Source organism: Hermetia illucens, chromosome 2 (genome assembly GCF_905115235.1).
Source record: "Hermetia illucens chromosome 2, iHerIll2.2.curated.20191125, whole genome shotgun sequence".
In the NCBI taxonomy this organism is placed as follows: Eukaryota; Metazoa; Arthropoda; class Insecta; order Diptera; family Stratiomyidae; genus Hermetia; species Hermetia illucens.
The window spans coordinates 151,904,896-151,926,613 of NC_051850.1; the positions used below are offsets into that span (position 1 = coordinate 151,904,896).

The 21,718-nt window shown below is 39.5% G+C and overlaps 1 protein-coding gene across 2 annotated transcripts in view; it reads left to right on the top strand.

The window, feature by feature from the left end:
* LOC119650296 (glutamate synthase [NADH], amyloplastic) overlaps positions 1-21,718 on the top strand; it is a 183,983-nt gene that overhangs the window by 22,182 nt on the left and 140,083 nt on the right. For both annotated transcript variants that reach the window (XM_038052932.1, XM_038052934.1), the window contains exon 2: positions 1,580-1,600. The gene's annotated coding sequence lies outside the window, so the exon portion shown is untranslated. The remainder of the gene's footprint in view (positions 1-1,579; positions 1,601-21,718) is intronic.

Sequence of the window (21,718 nt, forward strand, 5' to 3'; positions counted from 1 at the left end):
CTGAGATGCAGCGATGGCGTAGGTCAGGACGCCAGACAGCTTTTAGGGGTATCGAATTGGTGGACCTCGGCGCAAAACCAGGATATCTGGAGTTCCTTATTAAGGCAGGCCTAGACCGGATATCGATTGCTGTGCCGTTGATGATAATGATGCATTTGTCTCATTAGTTTTGAACCGCCGCATCGCTGTTTAAAGTGTTTACGTCAATAGGGGATTTGGTTGTGTTACTGCTATAATACGGGTGTGGTTGCGTTACTGCTATAATACGGGCCTTAATCTTTTCTTTTTTATTGTAAATTTTCCCCATTATTCGTGATGTTTCAGTTTCATTATTATCACACTAAGTACTCTATAAGTAATAAACCTATAATAGCGTGGTAAGTACAAAGTCAAACATAAACTTCCATGAGACAACGAGGATTCGAATCCGAAGCAGCAGAACTAGAGGCTGCCATTCAACCAATTCGGTCGTTGCAAAACAATAAAAGTGTCCTTTCGCAGTTTTGAAGTGTCAATTAATTGGTGGCAATTTCGTTAAATCAAGCAAAAAGTACAATCTACAAAGCGGCTAAAGCAACACTCGGGGGCATAAATCCTGGTAAGCGGTTCATCAAACGAAATACTTGGCTTTGGACTGGCTATGTCCAACTGAAGATCTGTGAGAAAAAACGACTCTGACTGAAGTTTCTCGTCGCTGAAACACTGGCCATCTCAGCGCTCTATTACAAAATCGATAAACTGGGCACTCGGAACGGCGAGAGAGATCAACCTATATCGACTCGTCAAAAGCCGCCTCAAATGCCCACAGAATATAGACCACTTCTGTTGCGTTAACGCAAGAACGGTACTTTGCTTACCGATCGACGAACCCCAACGGATAGACGGCAGGAATATTTCAAGGAGATTTCAACGAAAGAATTTATTCATCCTCCGCTTTCGCAAGCACTGATCACTTTTAGAGCAATTCCATCTGTCAGCGAGACTGGTACGCTGAAGTGGCGGCGAGGGAAGCGACTTAACCAAAACCAAGTGGCCGAGGAACATTGTGGTGGTGGTGGCTGACCGTAATGCAGTAGGCGAACGCTCCGCACGGGAACTAATCTAAAGTTCGGGTTACGAAACCTTACCAGGGCTATATTGGTCCCATCGGAACCGGGATAACCCCAGAATTCAAATGTGTCAGGAGAATTATGTTTCATGGGTTTCGGTTGTTGTGGTTGACCTCCTAGTGGGAGTCTCATAAGGGTTGTGGTTATATCTAGGCGGGCAGAGACCTCCAGGTCTCAAATGTGCTGTTGCGTTTCAACACGAGTGTCGCACTTCAAAGTTCTGTAGAGATGTGTAGTAAATGTTAATAAATATATGGTGAAAAATTCGTATTTGTACCTGTATTCTTCACACAAAATTTCTAGAAAAGGCGAAAAAAAAACGGCCTTGACACGGGATGACCCCCTTAAATGTGGTCTGTAAATAGATAGAACTATCATTTCTCGACTATGTCATTTTTTATCATTTGATTTATTAATATCTGCGAGGTTTCAAGTGGTGATTAATAATTTATTTTCCTTTTTTCTTTCAGGCAATAATTACTGACTTGAAGGTATGTTAGATGTACAGCTATAGTTAATTTATTTCTATTATTATTTATGCAACCATTTTGAAGGGTATACATTTTTCAAAGATCTCACGAGTGAACCTTTATTTGGTACCATATAGTCTCAATATAACATCAAATCCACATTTTTGGTTGTTCCTGGGTCAGCCAGTTTTCTTAGAACTACAATCAGCCTTATTCCAAGTATGCGAGCCAAGTTCTCAAATTAACCCCCAAAAATAAGTGATTGTTGTATGGATTTTCCGCGATGATAGCATTGTACTTTTCATTCCTAATATCAATTGCTATCATGACTAGCTGCAGCCTCCTCCCTGCTGTTCGACAAGTCCTTGTGCATATTGTAAACATTGACATTGGCAATGAACGATCCCCATATCCACTTCTGTTATTAATAAATATAATGTGATGGGATGTGATGGTAAGCTTTCATTACAAATATTGAAAATTAATATTGCACGGTAACAGCTTCTACATTGGCGATAAAGCATAATATGCTATTGCAATATAATACCTGAAGTACTTCTGGAAATGCGAGTAGTTAGTACCTCCACACGTGTTTCCAGTGCCTCCAGGGAAAAGCGTAGTCACTGTTTGTACAATCATATCTATCTATATCGACTGGCAACAAACGGGGATCAATGTCAATGCAAAGTATTATAAATAAACAGAACATTCAATATCTTTACACAGCATTGAAATTGAAAAATGATACCAGCGACTTACTCCCGACCTATCGAACAATTATAATGTCCCTTATGTAACCATTCCAAGGAAATTTCTGATTGGTTTTATAATATTTTTTCATTTCTCATAAATTTTTTGTTTGGTTCTTGCCAAATGGGTTTTATCGGGGCAAAAAGGAAAACACAAGACTTAAAATACCAGTTTTTGTTATTCAAACAAATTGGTGGATGTCGATGTGGATAGATATATTTCATAACAAGAAATTGCTTGCTGATGAGTTTGTGGAGGTTGTGCAATATCTGAACTGGCACGAAAAAAAATTCTAATCCAATAAAACATTATTTTTATTGCTATATTTTAAGTCTATAATACAACTGGGGATCCAACAATTGTGTTTCGGGGATATTTATTTCTGTTCATTGTGTATGTTAATTGGAATAAGTATTTATTGCTGGAATGGCTTGAGAGATATTCTAAAATATTAAATGTATTTTTATTTGAGCAAATATTGGAATGGTTTTTATTTTTCGGACTAGATGGGCATAAATGAGCTTCTTAATCTAAATTTTCCATTTGAATATTTTTTTAGATCAATAGTTTTCACCTTTGAGAGCTTTACATTTTGACTTCTCACTTATGTCGAAAACAAGATGAAATTCGAAAAGTATTCACTTAAGTTGTTCTTTACCCATTCTCCATGATTAGATTTAGGTCAAATTACTTTTTGCCTGGTATTCCTCACTTTTGCCCGGGGAACTGCTCCAACACATATTGAAATTTATATGCAGGCATTAACTTTAGTTAACATTTGCGCCAGATGTAATATTCATAGCTCATCTGCATGTAGCTCCAGTTTAAAGCTGTCTGTACCCTATGCCTAATGTTCATTCCTTGTTATAATAACAGGGGGACACAAGCATCTATAAGGTAAAAATTGAACCCAAGGCATGGAAGTTGAGAAGCGATCGCGTTCGTTTCTTACGCCAAAGCAAAGTTCGTCTTTATCACTTTATTTATCTTGTAGATGTTATCAAGATTATCACAAATGGATGTAACGCCTGCAAAGCCGCAGAGTAGAAATATAGTTCTGGTGGGCACACAAGCGAATGACTCCCTCCCCTCAGTTTTCTACCGACTCCTTCTTACTTATCCCCTTCTATACAGTCTAAATTATCTGCAGTCGAATCCCGGATCCCCCACTATCTAGCCCCGAGGATATTCTATCTTGTTGCCGCTGTTCTCGCCATGCGGTTTAGTCAGACCTCCGGATTCAAGAGCCTGCATTCGAATGATGACAAAACAGCAACGATTTCGGGGAAAGCGGCTTTCACATTTTTAGGGTTTTGTGTTTACTGTGTGCCTGGCTGTCTGTCTGTCCGTCACACGCGTTTTTCTCGAAGACGGTTGTAGCGATTGACACCAAATTTGGTAGAAAGGTGGAAATTGTTAACGATCACGCATATAGTGAGTTACATCCTTTTAAGTCGAATTCAGGGAGGGGGTTCTCGGTTAGTACTTTTCGAAGCCGATCTTAGTTTTGACATTTGTTGAAAAGGTGGTGAGTGCGGGGGGTTGAAAGTGATCATTTCTTTAACGAATCCACTCCCAGAAACTACCCAACCGAAAAATCTGAAAAAATCAAGAGGCTGCGACTATATGGTGCTCAAATAAAGTTAATAATAGTACATTACTATAATTTTTAGTAATTGACAGGAAAATCCCCCTTAAGTTCACCCTAAAATCACGAAAGCAGCAATATAAGCTACACCACAGAGATTGATCCTGCCAGACTTGGTGAAAATCGCACTATTATTAACAAAATTATACTAGGTCAAAGCTGTCGCTTCTGTGCGAATTCAAGTCTTTGAATGTCAATATCCCTTGAAAATAAATATTTTCACATAATATATGCGTATATTATTCTTTATGAGCAGCATCGATTTATAATTGCAATCACCAAATAAGCTCGTTTTGCCGACTCATCCAGTTCCGCTTTCATCCAACTTATCCTAAAAAGTTGACAGTAAAGTTAAATCTCGTTTTCCTACAATCACTCGCTTTGCTTTATTCACCGCATATTTTAGCATATTTTTTTGTTGCTCTGTCTTCAGTTCTTTTGATCTTTTGGTGGTACCTAAATGTTTACCGTTTGCAAGTTACAAAATTCTAGCTTTTATTCTCGTTCTTATCGCGTCAATTAAATTTGGTATGACTCCAACAATTTCACTTTTACCAACTATAAATAGGCATCCATAATCCTGGTTTGAGCTTTATGAACCTTTCGCCTGTTTGACTCTAATTGTACATTATACACTTGTTCTTAACACATTTGCCATAAAGCCAAATTTTCCTCCATCAGCAGCCCTAAATGCACCTCCCTATATCATTCATTCATATTTTCACATTGCCTTACATCTAATAATTTTGTTTTTTCTCTGATGACCTTCTCCTACCGTTTTGAAACGTTGCCATCTTCTATTTGATTGTTCTTGGCGTTTTTTCGTTCCTGTTCCCCTTCCCAGTTTAGTAGTGAAGATCTGCTTTTGTCCTCTTGTTACTTCGTGGTTGGTCGCTTTTTAGTGCGGTGCAGTTTCGGCTCGTACTTCGTACGTAACATAAAAAGAGGAAGAGGCAAATAAGATGACCATCTTTTTCTTTTCATGTTTTTAACTTTATTATTTTATTTCACCATTTCTCAGCTTCTCTGGCTTTTTCAAAAAGGCCCACCGTCCCCTTGCATACTCGCCATACTGATCCCCCATAACCTCCACGCCTACTGTGAAGTGAGAAGCGGAATATATAAAAATAATAATATGTTTTCGCCCTTTAGCCCTTAGCTTTTCCAATTTACTCCTTTCAACTTATCAATTCCCATCCCTACATTCAATTACCTTATACATTTAACTTTTGAAATGAGTAATTTTATTTATTTTACACAAAACTTGACAACTGGTTGCTTTCCCCTAAACTCAACAATTTGTTTACATTTGAACCATTCAAAGATTTCTTTTAATTTCCAAATGGTGGAAGTCAATATTGAACGGGGGCAAATGTACGCCACCTCCTTTGCTTGTACCTAAGTTTGGGACGTTGGTGTTGTTTTCGCAACGCAATGTTCCAACATAGTGAAGAGACCTGTTTCCGAGCGAGGCATGGCAGTTGTTTTTTTCGCTGCACTGGCATAGATTTTTAAGTTCAAGGACATGTTTGGGGAATAAAGATTACCGGGACCGGCTGATAGACGGACAGCTAATAAGCTGGACAGGGATTTTGTAGTTGAGTGCTGAGTTGGCGTCTTTGGACGGATATGGTTCTGGTCTTTCGGAAGAAGAATTTGGTTGGGATTAAAAAGAGAGTGAGTTTGTTTTAGTGCTTCAAAGGAAAAAGATGCGGAAAAACAGCTGGTGGCGAAGAGTCTATTAGGATTGCGTCATTTTGAGTTGGAAGAATTCCTTGGACTCTTTTGGGGAAGCAGCGACAACGATTTCGGACCGGAAGCCAGGAATCCGCCGTCAAAGAAAGTGAAGCCATCAAGTGAACCAAAGGAAGATAACGAAGACGGAGTGAATTTCTGGTGGCTGAAGTGGATCCCAGAATTGGATTGGGTGACCGAGCAGCGAGGAAATTTCAACCGGCAATTTGCTTTTCTCCCAAATTCCTGGTGCGGCGAAGTGCTTCAATTTGTATATGAGTGTGTATTATCGAATGCATATTGGAAAACTCAATTTTAAATTTCTTTGGTGCATGTGCGCTCTTGATAGCAGTCTGGTTACTTAATCAAATATTCGGCTGACTATGTGGGCTGATCGGATTTTTTATTGGCACGGAGTAGAATTTATCATTTGGTTAGGGCACATTAGTTTGTGGAGCATGTGGGTCATCTGTGGTTTCAATTTGTCACCATGACATATTTCAACCTTTTCAGCTAAAAACCTTAAGAATATAAAGCCAAATAAAGGAAGAAAATAAATCTTGAAAGATTCGTAACTGAATTTGTCACGTTTTCAAATAATTAGCATAGGCTGAACCAAAAGGGACATCGATCGAGGATGCGATCCGTCGTCCCCTTTGCCCGCGCATTCGGCTACAGAGTTTTACGGCTCTGCGCACGTGGTCGAGCCGTTACAGTCTGTTATATAAGAGCGTGGTCACTGTTATACGTAGATAAAAAATCTGAGCGTCCTGTTTCTTTTTCTATGACATAGAGGGCACCTCAGTCCTTCATGCTTTTTGTAAAAAGTCAGCTCTTTGTCAAATTTAGTCTTCAATTGAGTGGTTTTTCGAAATGACTGCTGTTTACGCCTCTCGCTTTGAGGCAATTTTCCTATGTTTGCATGAAAAAGGACCCAAATTAACGCAAACTGCTGCTGCGAAATATATGGGAAAGTCGAAGCAGTTCGCTAGCAAGTGGATAAATCGCTATAAAAAGATCGGTAACGTTGATGATTTTCCTGATCGCGGAAGTGCAGGCAAAGTCTCAAAAAAAGACGAAAAAAAGATTCTCGCATTGTTCTCGAAAGATCCAACTTTGACTTTACGTGGAGCTGCTGTGAAATTGAAAGGAAAAGGTGTTGACATATCTTACAGAACGATTCGCAGGCACTTGCTTGCCAATAAACTGAAATATCGCAGTACTTTGGAAAAACCAATGTTGAGTGCAAAACACGTTGAAAAACGAGTGGAATGGGCGAAGGAAAACTTGGACCGCGATTGGAGCAACGTATTTTTTTCTGATGAATCCTCCTTCTGGGCATTTCCGAGCATCAAACACGCCTGGACAACCTCCACCAGTAGGATGCTTCAACGGACTGTTAAACACTCCGTCAAGGTCCATATTTGAGGGTGCTTCTCAAACAAAGGTTTCGGTACTTTGTTCTTATTTACCGAGCATTTAAATGCCGAAAAAATGAATAAAATATATCAAAAGGCTTTGTCTGCTAAGCAATGGTATATCAAGAAAAATGAAAGCTGGATCCTTCAAAAGGACAACGATCCGAAACATCGGAGTCGAGCGTGTAGCGAGTGGAAGGCGCAAAACGGAGTTGTCACTTTAGATTGGCCATCTCAGTCACCGGATGCAAATCCCATAGAAAATGTGTGGGCTCTGATAAAAATGCAGCTTCGCAGATGCAAGTCATGCAATTTAGATCAACTTTCTCGACAAATTCGGAAAATTTGGAGGTCTTTTCCGGTAGAATATGCAGAAAAACTAGTGGAAAGTATGCCCCGACGGTGCCAGGCCATAATTGACAATGCAGGAGATTGGACTTGCTACTGAGGTGTTTGCATTGAGTATTGACGACCAAATTATCAATAAATTTGCGAATTTTCGGAAAATCAATTGTTGTTATTATTTAACAGTGTCCACGTTCTTATGTAACAGATTGTATTTTTTTTAGACTTTCCAGTTTTAGCTCGCGTGCTGGGCATTGGGTAGGCTCGCGCGAATCTTTTTTTTGTTAATTTTTCAGGATCCAGTGTGGATTCATGCACCGGAAAGGGTATGCGGGGGATCGCAGTGTTCCAAGGGCACGTCCACCCCCCACATTCCCGGTCTTGACGGTCAGAGGCGAGCAAGGACGTATCGACGGAGCATTTCGAAAGATCTTCAATATTTGCTGGCGGACCTTCACGGTCAATTTCGTCATCATTTCAGGTTTTTGGGTTAGCTCTCCCCTCTTGATTGTCTCCGGCCACTTAGTATGGTGTTTTGCAATTGATGTTTCTACGCGACTTCAAGTATTCCAAAACTTTCATTGTGACACACGTGGAAGAGTTATATAGCGTTTTATCTGAATGAATCGCATGATGGTCTTAGATACCATAAGTTGAAAGAAAATGCCGGTTATAAAATGTAGACTAGTTCTGATTGCTGTGTTTTCCAAAAAGATATGGGCACATATTTTTCAAACCTTCACCAATAATAAGGCCTGAAATTGGAAATAGTAGCTCACGAGAGGGATTTTTTATGCATTGCACATATGTATTTTAAAATTTTAGGTAAGGTATCGGTAGTTAAACATCTAGCCAAGAAAACTTGAAATAGAAATAGAAAGAACAAATAAATGTCAGCCGCCATGTGCTTGCAACCACGTGGCCGCACACCAATGCACAGCATTAACACTAGAGCTAATACGCGAAATTTTTCTCGTGCACGTACCACAGAAGGTCGAACATGCGCATTGATTTTTCTCCACTATAAAATTTCAAATAATGCGCCGGTAAACGAATTTGCTGTATACATGTAGTTTTCGTGCATCTAGCCTTTTTCCTCTTTCATTGAAAAGCCCTATTGTTTAGGAGTTTGCTCTGTCATGAAGTTGACGAGAAGGTGCGAATGGATAGCATTAATCACTTCCCATTAAGGACCCCCCCCCCCCCCCCCTGTTCGACAAATGGCTACCGCAAAAAATTCACGTGTTTACCGTGCATTGCCTTCGACTTCCATTCATCGAACCGCTCTTGGTCAGACTTCACCCCACTCAGAATATTGAAAGATCGACCCTTCAAGTTAAGGGGAGTCAGTCTACAATCTGCTTTACAGACAGCCGCATGCAAGGAACTCGCCTATTCTTTGCTGTAAAATAAGCGCGCAGCGAATCGACTTGGCGATGATTTTGTGTCGCCACATCAACCGCGCTCCTACCTCTGATGTTACGAGGCAGGTTCATTCGTAATTTGGAGATAGTAGTCTGTGTCCGCCGCTGGACGTTTTCCAGATCGGTCTTCGTCCACGGCAATATTCCAAATGCATAAGCCAGTGAAGGGATAGCGAATACACTCAACACGCTTATTTTATTCTTCCCCGAGAGATGTGATTTCAGCACCAACTTCACACTTCGCAGAAGTTTGGACAGCAGAACATCCTTCAGATCACCAACTCGAGCTTGGGTTCCGTGCAGAATTCCTAGGTACTTGTAGAATTCTGTCTCGGTCATAGCTTGGATGTGGAGGTCACCAATGCTATATCCGGCATGCGGTTCGTGATGACCCTTGCGGATGGCTTGGATGCGACACTTGTCTAATCCAAACTCCATCCAAATGTTACGGCTGATCATTTCTACTATTCGCAACAGACTTCTGAGGTCAGTACCAGCATACAACTTGATGTCATCGTATGCATGTATGGATAGGCTCTGAGGTATTGGCACCCTCAGCTGAAGGCACTGATAAGGTGGTGAGCCACCCTTCCATGACTGTCGCCGAAAATTTTATTACTTTGGGATCAATGCGATACTGATGTAGGACATTGGTTAGCCAGGTATGCGGGACGCTGTCGAAATCCTTAGCATAATCGATATAGCAACTAAAGAACTTTCTTTGGCCTCTAGTTGCTTGTCCTACAACTACCGACTCTATAATGAGTTGCTCTTTGCAACCTCTTGAATCGATTCGGCAGCCCTTCTGCTCCTCGGACAGAATGTTGTTGAACTCGAGGGCCGCATTGACCCTTCCACTAATGATGGAGATTATGAATTTGCAGAGGGTTGGTAAGCAAGTAATCAGTCTTGTGTTTGCAGGGTCCTGCACCGTGTCCTTTTTGGGGATAAGATAGGTAATCTCCGCAGTGAGAAAGGGTGGAAATTCCTCCGACCGACTCATGACCTGATTTATGCTCTGTACCAACCGTTTTTATACTGTATACTGGTGACTTTTTTTTTCTTCAGATTTTTCGGTTAAAGAGTTTCTGAGAATAGGTCCGTTAAAGAAATGATCCCTTACAACTCCCCGCACTCCCCACATTTCCAACAAATGTCAAAACTAAGATCGGCGTCGAAAAGTGCTAAGCGACGTTTTTAATTTGATATCCCACATGACTATATTTGATGAAAAAAAATGTACACCCCTCTTTTGCATGTATGGGGCCCCCTTAAATTCGACATAAACGGATGTAACTCACTATATGCGTGATGCGTTCACAGTTCTCACTCTTCTACCAAATTTGGTTTCAATCGCTGCAACCATCCCCGAGAGAAATGTGTGTGATAGACAGACAGTAAACCGATTTTAATTATAAAAATAAAAAAAAAAAACAAAAATGAAAAAGATTTTTTCATAACGAAAACGACGTCTCTCTGGAGTTTTTGATTAAAAATCTAAATAGTCTCTGGTTAATGCACTACGCACGCTATGAATAAATTTGCAGGCCTTCAGCTGTCTAAAGCGATGAAAACTAATTCTATTTCTTTCTAAAAATTCCGATTATTGACAAAAATATTGGCATCGAATCGAATTCTTTTCTTAAGTTTTTCTAAATTTTACAACAGGACACTTTTCTCAGCCGTTTCTTAGCTGGATGTCAGTAATTAGAACATTCATTTCTTATCCAAGAAACTGTCATATTAGACATCCTAATATTTTCCGTGGCTCCTAGTCCATTTTTTTTTAACACAAGCCGGAAATATTATTTAATTATATTTATTTGAATTTCATCGTTTCTGTGGATTTTCCAACTTTACAAATAACATAATAATCGGATTATATAGGGTGGATTTTCCCGAAATGATTCAGTGTCTCAGAATATATCTTGCTGTATATTATGCAGACTTTATGGGGTTAAACACAGCTGAAGTCCTTCCAACGTAACCTAATTCCTTTTAATGAATTAAATTATAAAGGACGCTTCTGGTTTTAATGACTATAAATTATATCCCGAGTCCTGAATTTCAATAAAAGCGATGCCTAACCATCCGCTCGCAAACATTTTATTTCAACCATCTGTGCTGGGAACGATTAATTCGAAACGAGGCTGGAAATATCAATATATACAGTTACTCAAAAAAGTATCCGGACATGACCGTTGTATAGATATTTTCAAAGAAATATAAACAATTGTGGCACATTTGCTTAATGATTATTTGTTATATTTATCTTTGATTGGTTTATAATAAATTTCCAAAAAAAAAAAATTTCTCAGTTTCCGCTTTAAAAAAAAATAGCTCCGCTGTTAAGAACGCTACAAAAAATAAAGTCAAAAAAGTATCCGGACAGAAAGCGTTTGAAGGAAACTTACCCCTTTAATGTAAAATTTAATATCTTGTTGGACCTCCTCGATTTTTTATTACTTCCCTTAGTCGACTAGGCATCGATTTGACAAGTTTCTCACAAAATTGTGGACTGATCGTCGCCCACTCTTCCTTCAAAGCTTTTCTAAGTGTAATTAGACTTGAAATTTTGCAGTTTTGAATTTTTCTTTTCAAATGTTCCCACAAATGCCCTATTGGATTTAGATCCGGACTTTGCACCGGAGTATCTATCACTTTTGGGCAATTGTACAGCCGCCAAAGTCTACAAACGTAGGAGTTATGTTTGGGATCATTGTCCTCATAATAACAAAAATGCTCCATTTGCATTTTCCTTGCGCTTTGAAGTAAGTTTTCCTTAAGGACTGTGAGATGCTGATATTTGTCATATTTCCCATTTATAAACTTTAAATTGCCAACTCCCGCTGCTGACATACAGCCCCATACCAACTGAGAACCACCGCCATGTTTCACCGTGCATTTTAAATTTTTCAAATTCAGCTCCGTATTTTGCTGCCGCCATACAAAGTTACTTCCATCTGATCCAAATATGTTATATTTGCTTTCGTCGGCAAATATAACGGTTTTCCAAAAATCGTAAGACCTATTTATGTGTGCAATAGCAAACCGTAGCCTTTTTTGCCGATTTTGCTTACTTATATAGGGCTTTTTTCTGGGAACTCTACCGTGGAAATTATTCTTTCGAAGAATATTTCTAATTGTTTCGACACTTGTAACTTTACCAAACCTCTTTTCCGCCTGAACTCTCAACTTAACTGCACTTAGTTTGGGGTTTATTTTCATTTTCCGCACGATCCATCTTTCTTCTCGGTCAATAAACTTTCGTGGACGGCCTGATCGCCCTTTCTTATCAAAAAACCGGTTTTTTAAAGCGTGTAATTATTTCATGAACCGTCGATTTATTCACTTTCACGATTTCCGCGATCGCTCGTATCGGTTTATTGTCCTTGAAAAGATCAATAATAACTTTTCTAACATCACTACTAATCTCCCGCGTTTTCCGACCCATCTTTATTAAACGTGTGTATACACAGAAGAATTAAATGCGCTACTAATCAATGTTTAATCACCATGTTAAATCAAAAGACAACTCAGTTGCAATATTGTGCATTTTCCAAGAATTCATCGCTGTCCGGATACTTTTTTGACTTTCATAACAAGCATGTATACATAAATTCTCAGAAAAACAACTGTACTAAAACAAAATGATGATTTTTTTTCGCTCATTCGAAAGTGTTGCTATAAAATATTATTATCTTGGAAAACGAAATTATGTTACTATTTTACAAATCTATGTTTTTCGCATTACAATTCTAAATTAACCATTGTCCGGATACTTTTTTGAGTAACTGTATATATACAGTAAGCTCCAGTCTGCCTCGCTATTCAGTAGGTTTCAAATTATTGCTTTCAGAAATATAAGCCCTTTTATTTATGGGGTAAACAGCTCCGTAGTTTGGAAATTGGAGAAGGCATTTTAAATGGAAGATAAAATAAATATTGAAAAAATAGCAGAAATATAATGCAAAAGAGGTAATTTTGGGATGTTTTTCCTACAATACCAATGACTTTTTGGCTATTTATTTTCGAGCACTAAAATTGTACTGAAAATAGGCAAGTTTTGGCTGGACCAAAATGCATTTTACATTTCATAACATTTCCCCAAAAACCCAAAATAATCCCGAAGCGTTTGTTTTCCTGTACGAGATGTTATGAACAGATTTTGGCATTTTCTCTGAAAAATTAATGGTGGATATCCAATAAACAACCCGAAAATGAAATCACGCAGAAGACTTTGGACTCGAAGCGAAGTTCATTTCCATTCTAGATAATTTAGAACGCAAAGAATGCCTGCATTCCACGCTATTCTGGTTCAGTTTGGTTTTCGTTTCATTTGGAATATTAACGAAATCAGAAAATTATGCACAGTTGGATTACGCTTGCTCAGGCGCTAATGATTCATATGCAAAACTATTACGAAACTTGTGTTTATATTTGCGAACATATGTATGTACATATGGTATGATATGAAAATATTTGTGTCAATCTGCTGGTTTGCATCTTATTTGTTTTACTAAAACGGGAAAGTAATGGCGTGAAATAATGTTATTTATCTCGACAGTGGCTCCGAGTTTGCCAAGGACTTTGGGTTTTTATATATTGACATAGGTGTTGGTATTATCTCTAATTAGCATATTGAATGGTCCTCACCGATTGAGCGACCCCAGAAATGAAGCTAAAATTTTCAGAATAAGAATACGCCAACAGACAAATTAAATTAGGCAAGAAAACTGCGTGATCTTATCTCAATTCATCTTCTCAAAGGGTAGATAGATAAGCTCTTTATATTTAGCAAGTCTTCGGGTATGTTGAGTTGTCACATTCCTTCTTCGAAAACCCGTTTGGATTTCAATTCTTGATGCACCGCATATCCTTAAAATTTCAGAATTCCTCATGACCAGAACTTTTATCGACAAAGACACAATAAATCCGGAGTAAATTACAAAAATTCTTCACAGCCTTAAATGTCCAAATCTGCTTTGGAAGAGGGCTGATGATGAAGCTCTCAGAGATGCGTTATAATGGATATATTCCTTTTTTATCCGTTTTCAGAATTATTCAGTTTTATGCAGAACAAAAGGCTTTCTTTCAATGCAAGAAGATTAAACACAGGAGGAGCAAATGAAGTGTCCGAGGAGGCATAGAATGTCATTGCGTATCCGTGGAGTAGGGGAAAGGTTGCTAACTGGCCCATGACCCTTGTGATTCAGGTATTGGTGTGTCGGTGTGTCGTTGGACCTATAGATGGTTTTCTTGTGTGCTTCCTCATCTCATGTGTCACACCATAAAGAGCTGTGTGATGCTCGCAGCCATGTTCTCGCAACCACACACGGGGCCGAACAACAATGCACTACATCACATACACAACACTAACACTGGAGCTAATGTGCGGAATTTTTGTCGCGCAAGCACCGTACAAGGCTGAAAATGCGCAACGATTTTTCTCCACCATACGGTTTCAAGATGACAATGATTTTCGAACTCGAATAAAACTCACTGGACAATTTTTAGTCTTCAATGATGATATTGCTAACGCAGATTAAACAAGTTAATTTAAAATTAAAAAACATGCTTTCAAAACTTTGTCGCAACAGCTTTCCACTCACAAAACAATTCAATGAACTATATTGGATCCCAAATTCGGATGTGAGGAGGTAATCATATGATGAAAACTCAGAGGTTAGAATGTGAACCCAACGATTCTTCCCTAAGCTAGAATCAGTTGCCCCTCAACATATTTTGCCAACCAACAAGAACTTCAAAAGGGTATTGTCCGATTTATGGTTCAAATCGAACCCGAAAAATGCATTTATTTATGCCTTTTTTTAATAAATTCGTTTCAAGTTCAAATATTTCTGACAGAATAGCAACTTCTTTTATAAAATTCATTTGCAAATTGCCATTTGCTTGGGATTTTACTTTGGACGCAATCATCGTGAGGGGAACGGTCGCTGAAATGGTTTGAGGTGGTGTAATGAGTTGACCCAGAAAATAAAAATTCCCTCGAAAAAATTATTCTGTGCATTGGATTTCAAGTAAAGAAAATTAATTGTTTTTCACAGTGGTGCCCCAATTGGCATGTTTAACCATTGATTGCCATCGTCCGTCCTGTCGCTCTCTATGGTTCTGAGTGTTGGCTAACTATAAAAGACAATGAACGGCGTCTTGCGGTAATCGAGAAGAAGATGTTGCGTTAGACTAGTAACGTGACACGTTTTGATCCGAAATGGGGATATCTGAGACGAAGATGTTGCGTTGGACTAGTAGCGTGACACGTTTTGATCCGAAATGGGGATATCTGCGATCGGTAGAGTTTGCACCGATCGTGGAAAAACTGTGAGAGAGGCGTCTTCGATGGTGTGGTCACGAAATTCGTGCTAACCAGAATTCACTTGCCAAGATTGGTCTGAATATCGAAGTCGATGGTAAACGACCAAAAGGCAGGCCGAAACAACGGTGGCTCGATACGCTAGATGGGAATTTAAAAGCCTCGAGCTTGCATCCAGATCGGGCATTCGATAGAGCCAAATGGTGAAACCGATCACGACGAGCCGAAACCGCTTGTGAACGGGACAAAAGCTGAAGAAAAAGAAGAAGCTTTGGTGTACCTTTAGGCTAATTTCAAATACCCTACTCTTGATTCCCGTCAATTAGACCATTCCCGTCCAGATATACGAATGTTTCTGAGAACATGAGCGGAGTATCAAAACCCAAGAGTTCTCGTCATGTAACCACGAATCGTATTGTTGTTGTTCCGCATCAATTTCACGAGAACCGTGTCGATTTTTGCACCACAGCAGCTTTATACATAATCTTATTTATTTCGTAAAACATATGTCCTTGTAGCCATGTTCAAGCTTGCCGACATTTTATTCATCTGGCTGACATTCGGATTAAACCAGTCAGAGAACCCACAGGGGAGTATTAGTATAATCACACTAGGGTAGCAGATTATTTGAGACCCTTCGGCTAAGGTATGGAGCATAGAAGAGTCTCCGTAAAAACAATGAACACTTTGCTTTTTCTAACGCCACTTCAACGTGATCGCTGAAATGCAAGCGCATATCAGATATTCTACACATTTCTTGGTGGTGATACATTCAATGTCATCCTCCTTTGCGACGACGTGAAAATCTATCCAATTTCTTCTCAAATTCTTATTCATCATCGTCAACGGCGAAATAACCGGTATTGTGTCTAGTTCTCACCCGTTCTCCTTTCTGTCCGCTAAGGACTTTATTTTACAATTTAAACTGGTGTCGTGCGTGTACAAAATTGGATCTTCAGCGGAATTGCTAGTGAACTAATAGATAACTCGTTAGAGCTTAGCAAATATTGCAAAAAGTAGGAGTTGTATTTATTTCTTGCTTTAATCCATTCAGGGAAGGAATTCACTATTGGCTCTGTGGTTTCCATCTGCAAGGAGAAAACCTTTTTCGTACGTCATGATACACGTCATCGCTACGAGATAACTGGGGAACTTTCTCTGCATGAGCCTAAAAGCCCTATCAATGAGACACACTCCTACGTATTTCCTATTGTTGCCTTGCCAGCATAACTGAAACGTTGCTTCCGCAATCGCATTTGGATCGAAATCCGTATCGTGTATTCATCGAATGATCTCTTGTCGTCTGAATAGAGCAAAAGAGTAGAAAAGTTTTGGGCAGGTCACTACCTCTGACAGTGCCTGTTTCATAGGGATCGGTCTTCAATAACTCAGTTTTATTCAGATTCAATCTGAGACCGTGTTCAATGAGGCGATCATTCTATTTTTGGACAAGTTGCTCGAGATGCCACACTCGAACTTTATTTTTCGGAGCCAACGCTAGGTGCTAGGTGTTGTCATGGAGCATACCAAATGAGTTCGTGTGACACACAATCAAACGCTTTCTCAAGATCCCAAAATTGCAATGTAAAGTGGGCGATGCTGCTCACGGTATTTCTCAATAGTTCCACAATTCTTGATAAATTATTTCAACAATTTTTCGAATACGGTTGTCAAGAATGCGTTGAAAAATTTTCATGGTAAGGGAAAGTAACCGGATCGGACGGTAATTTGAACATTATGCTGGACTACCTTTCTTTTTCCATATTGGGTCTGTGATACTTTCTTGCCAGTCAGATGGTATTCTACCGGCCTAAAAAACTCGATTAAAGAATTCACTAAGCAACAGTGTTGGGTCCCAGCTGTTCGCTTTCCAAAGCTCAGATGTAATGTCGTCAGGTCCTGCTGCTTTCCCCGATTTCATTCGTTTTATTGCCTCCTTGACTTCAGTTACGCTGACCTGAAGGTCTTGGAAGTTTAACGTGAGTATCTGCCGTGTAGGCATAATCTCATGGTCCTCTTCGGACACGGATTGATTTGGAGACCACAATAGTACATCGGTACTGGTTTATACCGAATGCAGGCTCAGCATTCATACCAGTGGTTGCAAAGCCTATCTGACACCTCTGCCGGAACTCAGGGGTACGGCACCCGAGTTGTACACCGCAACTCCACGCTTGAGCCCGAAGGAACTCTGCTCGCGATGTAGGCGTAACCACAACCACCGTGAAATTCAAACAAAGGGGGTCAACCGCAAACAACCGGGCCGGAATTCTCGTGGAGCATATGCTCTCGGAGAGCCTTCCGGGTCCCATGGTACCAGATAACCTCCGGTTATCTGGTAGCAAGAGCCATTTTAGATGAGTCCCTTGCAGACTCGGGTCTGATCGCCCTCCTCGGGTGCGTGGGAACGCCACAGTTGCGCTGGTAGGTGAAACTGCTCCAAATGTCGGCAATGATTGTATAAGTAGAGGATAAATAAATTCTTCTGCTCGAAATAATCTCGTCATCTACCCGTCGCGGCTGGACGGTAAGCAAAATAACGTTCTTGTCATTAACACAACAGAAGTGTTCGATATCTTGTGTGCGTTCGTTTCGACCTTTGGCAAGTCGATACAGAACTCTTTCGCCATCCCGGGTATCCAGTTTATCGTAAAGATTTTTGTAATGTTCCGCTCGGGTGACAGCGATTGCTTTCTTTGCTTCCCGTTGATAATCTTAGAAATTTGCCAATTCACGGGCGCTTTATCGTAGAGAAACTTGTGATACAGGCGATTCTTTTCACGGACTGTCGCTTAAACATCGTTATTTCAAGCCAAGTATCTCGGTTGATGTACCGCTTACCAGGCTTGGTGACCCCGAGGGTTGAAAAGGCCGCTTTTTGGATGGTGTCTTTAATTTGGTTCCACGATTCTTCCACATTCGTAGTGGTTGGTAGTCACGTAAGTAAGATCATTTCTTATTTCTTCTCACGAAATCGCCACCATTTAATACGTGGCGGGCCAGTGCGTTCCTCACGCTGTTTTATCCGTGGCTTGATTCGCAGGACGTCAATCAGCGACTGATGTTGAAGTGTGATGATCTCATTGGGAACGGCTTTGCAATCAGTAACGGTGGTAAAATGTCGGCGTCTTATGAGAATATTGTCGATTTACGCTTTACTATTCCCGCTATAAAATGTAGGAAGATGAGACAATCGTTTGATGAACCATGTATTCATAAGTACAAGGAAATGGGTGTCCTCAAAATCGATTATATGCTCGCCATCCTAATTGCGCGCTCCGAACTCCTTTCCTCCATGGCACCTATTACCGTCTGCCCTTCACCCACATGACCATTAAAGTCGCCGACAATAATATAGTCATTAACACACAAGTTGCAGGTCTTTTCGTTATGAAGTTGCCAGTTCTCAGCTTCATCAGTCGGTCATCAAAACGTTCGACATCTTTAATGGCATCACAGAAAACCTCTGAGATGGCAATGCCAACACCGTATTGAGTGTGTGGGCTACCAAAGTAGAGAAGTTTTTGAGCCATTTTTACCGCGTTCGCGTTCTATATCGCAGCTTTTGGCACCAGGTCATCGCATAATTCTCACCCCAGACCGATTTCATTTTCACCCCAGGCTCCGTTTTTCTTTATAATTTTCAATTTGGGCCCAGCTTTTCTCTCTATGGCTCTGCTAACAGCTCATGCTTTACAGCGTTTTCCATCACAATGCAGTTTCCTTGGGCATCGTAAACTGCACTATTGTTGCCGACATCTGCCATACTCGTGACTTTTCCTGAACAAAATATTTACTTGGGGCACATGGTATCCGAATTTCCCGACGAAATACTCTTTAACTTATCCCTCCATCAATAGTTTATCTCGGTCACATAGTACTGACAGATAAGCCTTAAACAAGGAAGTCAATGTGGGATAGTGTTAGTCCTCAAATCTCCGATAAATTGTGTTAACTATTCCTCATTTGTCAGACTTCTGTCTCTGGATGCCACTAGACCAGTGTTTGCCCTATGCCTGGTTTTTTTTCTAATTGTTTTTTCTACCTTTAACCCAAATTTCACGCTCTCTCTGACTATGACAAAGTAGTTTTAGAAGCGTAAACAATGCAACTTATACAAATTTCCACCACTAAACATTCAAAGGCTTCGAATTCAAGATGTTAACGATGGAAAAAACCCATCCGAATTGATCAAAGTTGGGGGGAAAAGTGGGGGGAATCCTTTTGCCCACAACAGTACTTCAGCTCCTCTCACGCCATTCACAAAATTTCACGTGTCCTAGAGTCGGTGCGTGGGACAATGAAATACATAGTAGGGAGTATTGAATGAAATGGGAACGCCACGGTCGCGGAGCCTAAAAAGGGACCATAAAAAGGTACAAAGCTCGAAATTGCCAGTGGAAAACTTGAGGAAAGATCCACCACGGCTCACATCCTCAATTAGCCCAAATTGTCAAAAGGCGGGACCTTGGCATCCTGAGACCATCAAAATAGAGAAAATCTCTCTGTTAATGTGAGTTCAACGGGTGTGAGGGGGTGTTTAACTCAGGAACTCATAACAATTTCTTCATTCAAGACATAATTTAACATGGATAAGGAAAAAAAAGATAAATCGATAAACTTAAAATCTAACATTAATGGAATGAATAGCAAGAAAATAAAAAGTGAAATGAAGACTAACTAAAATAAAAAAATAATAAAAACAATAGAATAAAAATGGACCACGATATAAAAGAAGGAAATAAATTAAAAAAAAATAAATAAATAAAAACTTTACCAAGATTACAAATTTTTATCTTAAATTCATTTCCATTACATAAACATGACTAAATGGCTAGAACCATGGTTTGCAATAAGTGGTATAATATGTACTTTGTTTTCCGTGATTAACAATGTTAAAGCGTTAATTCATTCGTTAGGTAGGTGGGCAGTTGCGGCTATTTTTATGGGTCAGCAAAAACCAACTCGAAAAACTATGGGATGATTGGATGGTAAGCCAGATCTGCGACAGTTGAGGCATAAGTAAACTAATGGATTTTTATCTTGGATTCAAATATTTCAAATTAACTAATTTTATTATATTTATAAAAAGGGTGTTGTTTTCCAAAAAGGACCTATTAATGGTAATTTTAGTTAATAAGAGCTTCACGGTCGCCAATTTTTGTCTTTATTGTTATTTTCCATTTTGCTTTGCTGGTCAACTTCGATCTTGGTTCGAATTTAAATCACTGCTTTGACAATCTCAATTCAGGATTGTTGGTTGGTAGTGACTCCGAGAAAAATATCCAATCCATTACAGAGGACAGGGAAATACTGCATCGAAGTTGGATCACTTCATTAGAAATCTAGTTTCGTGTTGACTTTTCGCTAATTGAATATTTGATCCTTTTATATTATTCCGAAGCACAATTTCTGTTTCATAAGGTTTCTTTCACTTCAAAAGTTTTCTGTCTTTCCAACCAATCGGTCCCACTATCCTAACGCGTGCCACGATCCAACAAATCTTGCCTTCTTCTATTCGGTTTACTCTTGCTCCTTCCAAGGTTCAAAATGCGATTCTCTTGTGACAATCGTGTGACGATGTTCCTTTCACGATCAGGCGATCGCACGTCCATGCAAGGCAAGAAATCCGCTGTACTTTCCCGAGCAAGTTATTACTCGAACATTCACAGCCATCCTCAACGCAGCATTGATCAACTGCTTCACTGCGATGTGTTAATACATTCATCCTTCGCTTTCCCGCATGTCGCTATGAAAAATGCATTTTCTAGCACACAGTATGGGCATGTATATGGCTGGGCAATGCATTGTATAGAGAAAACAATAACAAGAAGAGTTAATGATCATTTTTGGATCTTTGAAAACTTCTGTATCATAATTGAGTTTTAGGGGGAACTTAAAGGTGAGAGGGTTTTGTGATGAAAATTTCTTCCATTTGTAATTCTAAAGGAAATATAAATTAATTGAAAATACTTTAATGACCTTGTGCAATATAAAGTCGGAATGAGCATCAGAAATTTAGTATGAGGATAATAGCCCCAAAGAGTGCTAGATAGGGGGCCTGTTCGCGGAAAGAAAAAGGACAAACGGAGAGAAATACCAAAATCCATGTGGCTACTACAAGTAGAGCTGTTGAGGATCCAAAAAAAACGTTATTTTTTCAAGCTTTTCTTGTGGATTTACGTGCAAACGTTTTAGCAGACCATCTTGTGGCAAAGCTGCCTTTTAACCCTCATGCATGTTGTTATTTCAAAGTTCATATATTCAATAATATAACATAAATGCCGAATTCGCGAACTACGTAAATATGATAGGCCATTCATCAACCCCTGCAAATCAAAAATTCATATTTTGATGAAAATAAATGAGTTACAAATGTAAAATCATTGGAAACATTTCTGAATCAATTTAAAGAAAGACGTGATGTAGCAAATGCGGACATTAATATTCAGGAGTAAACACATTTGAGGCTATTCAAGGTTTCAT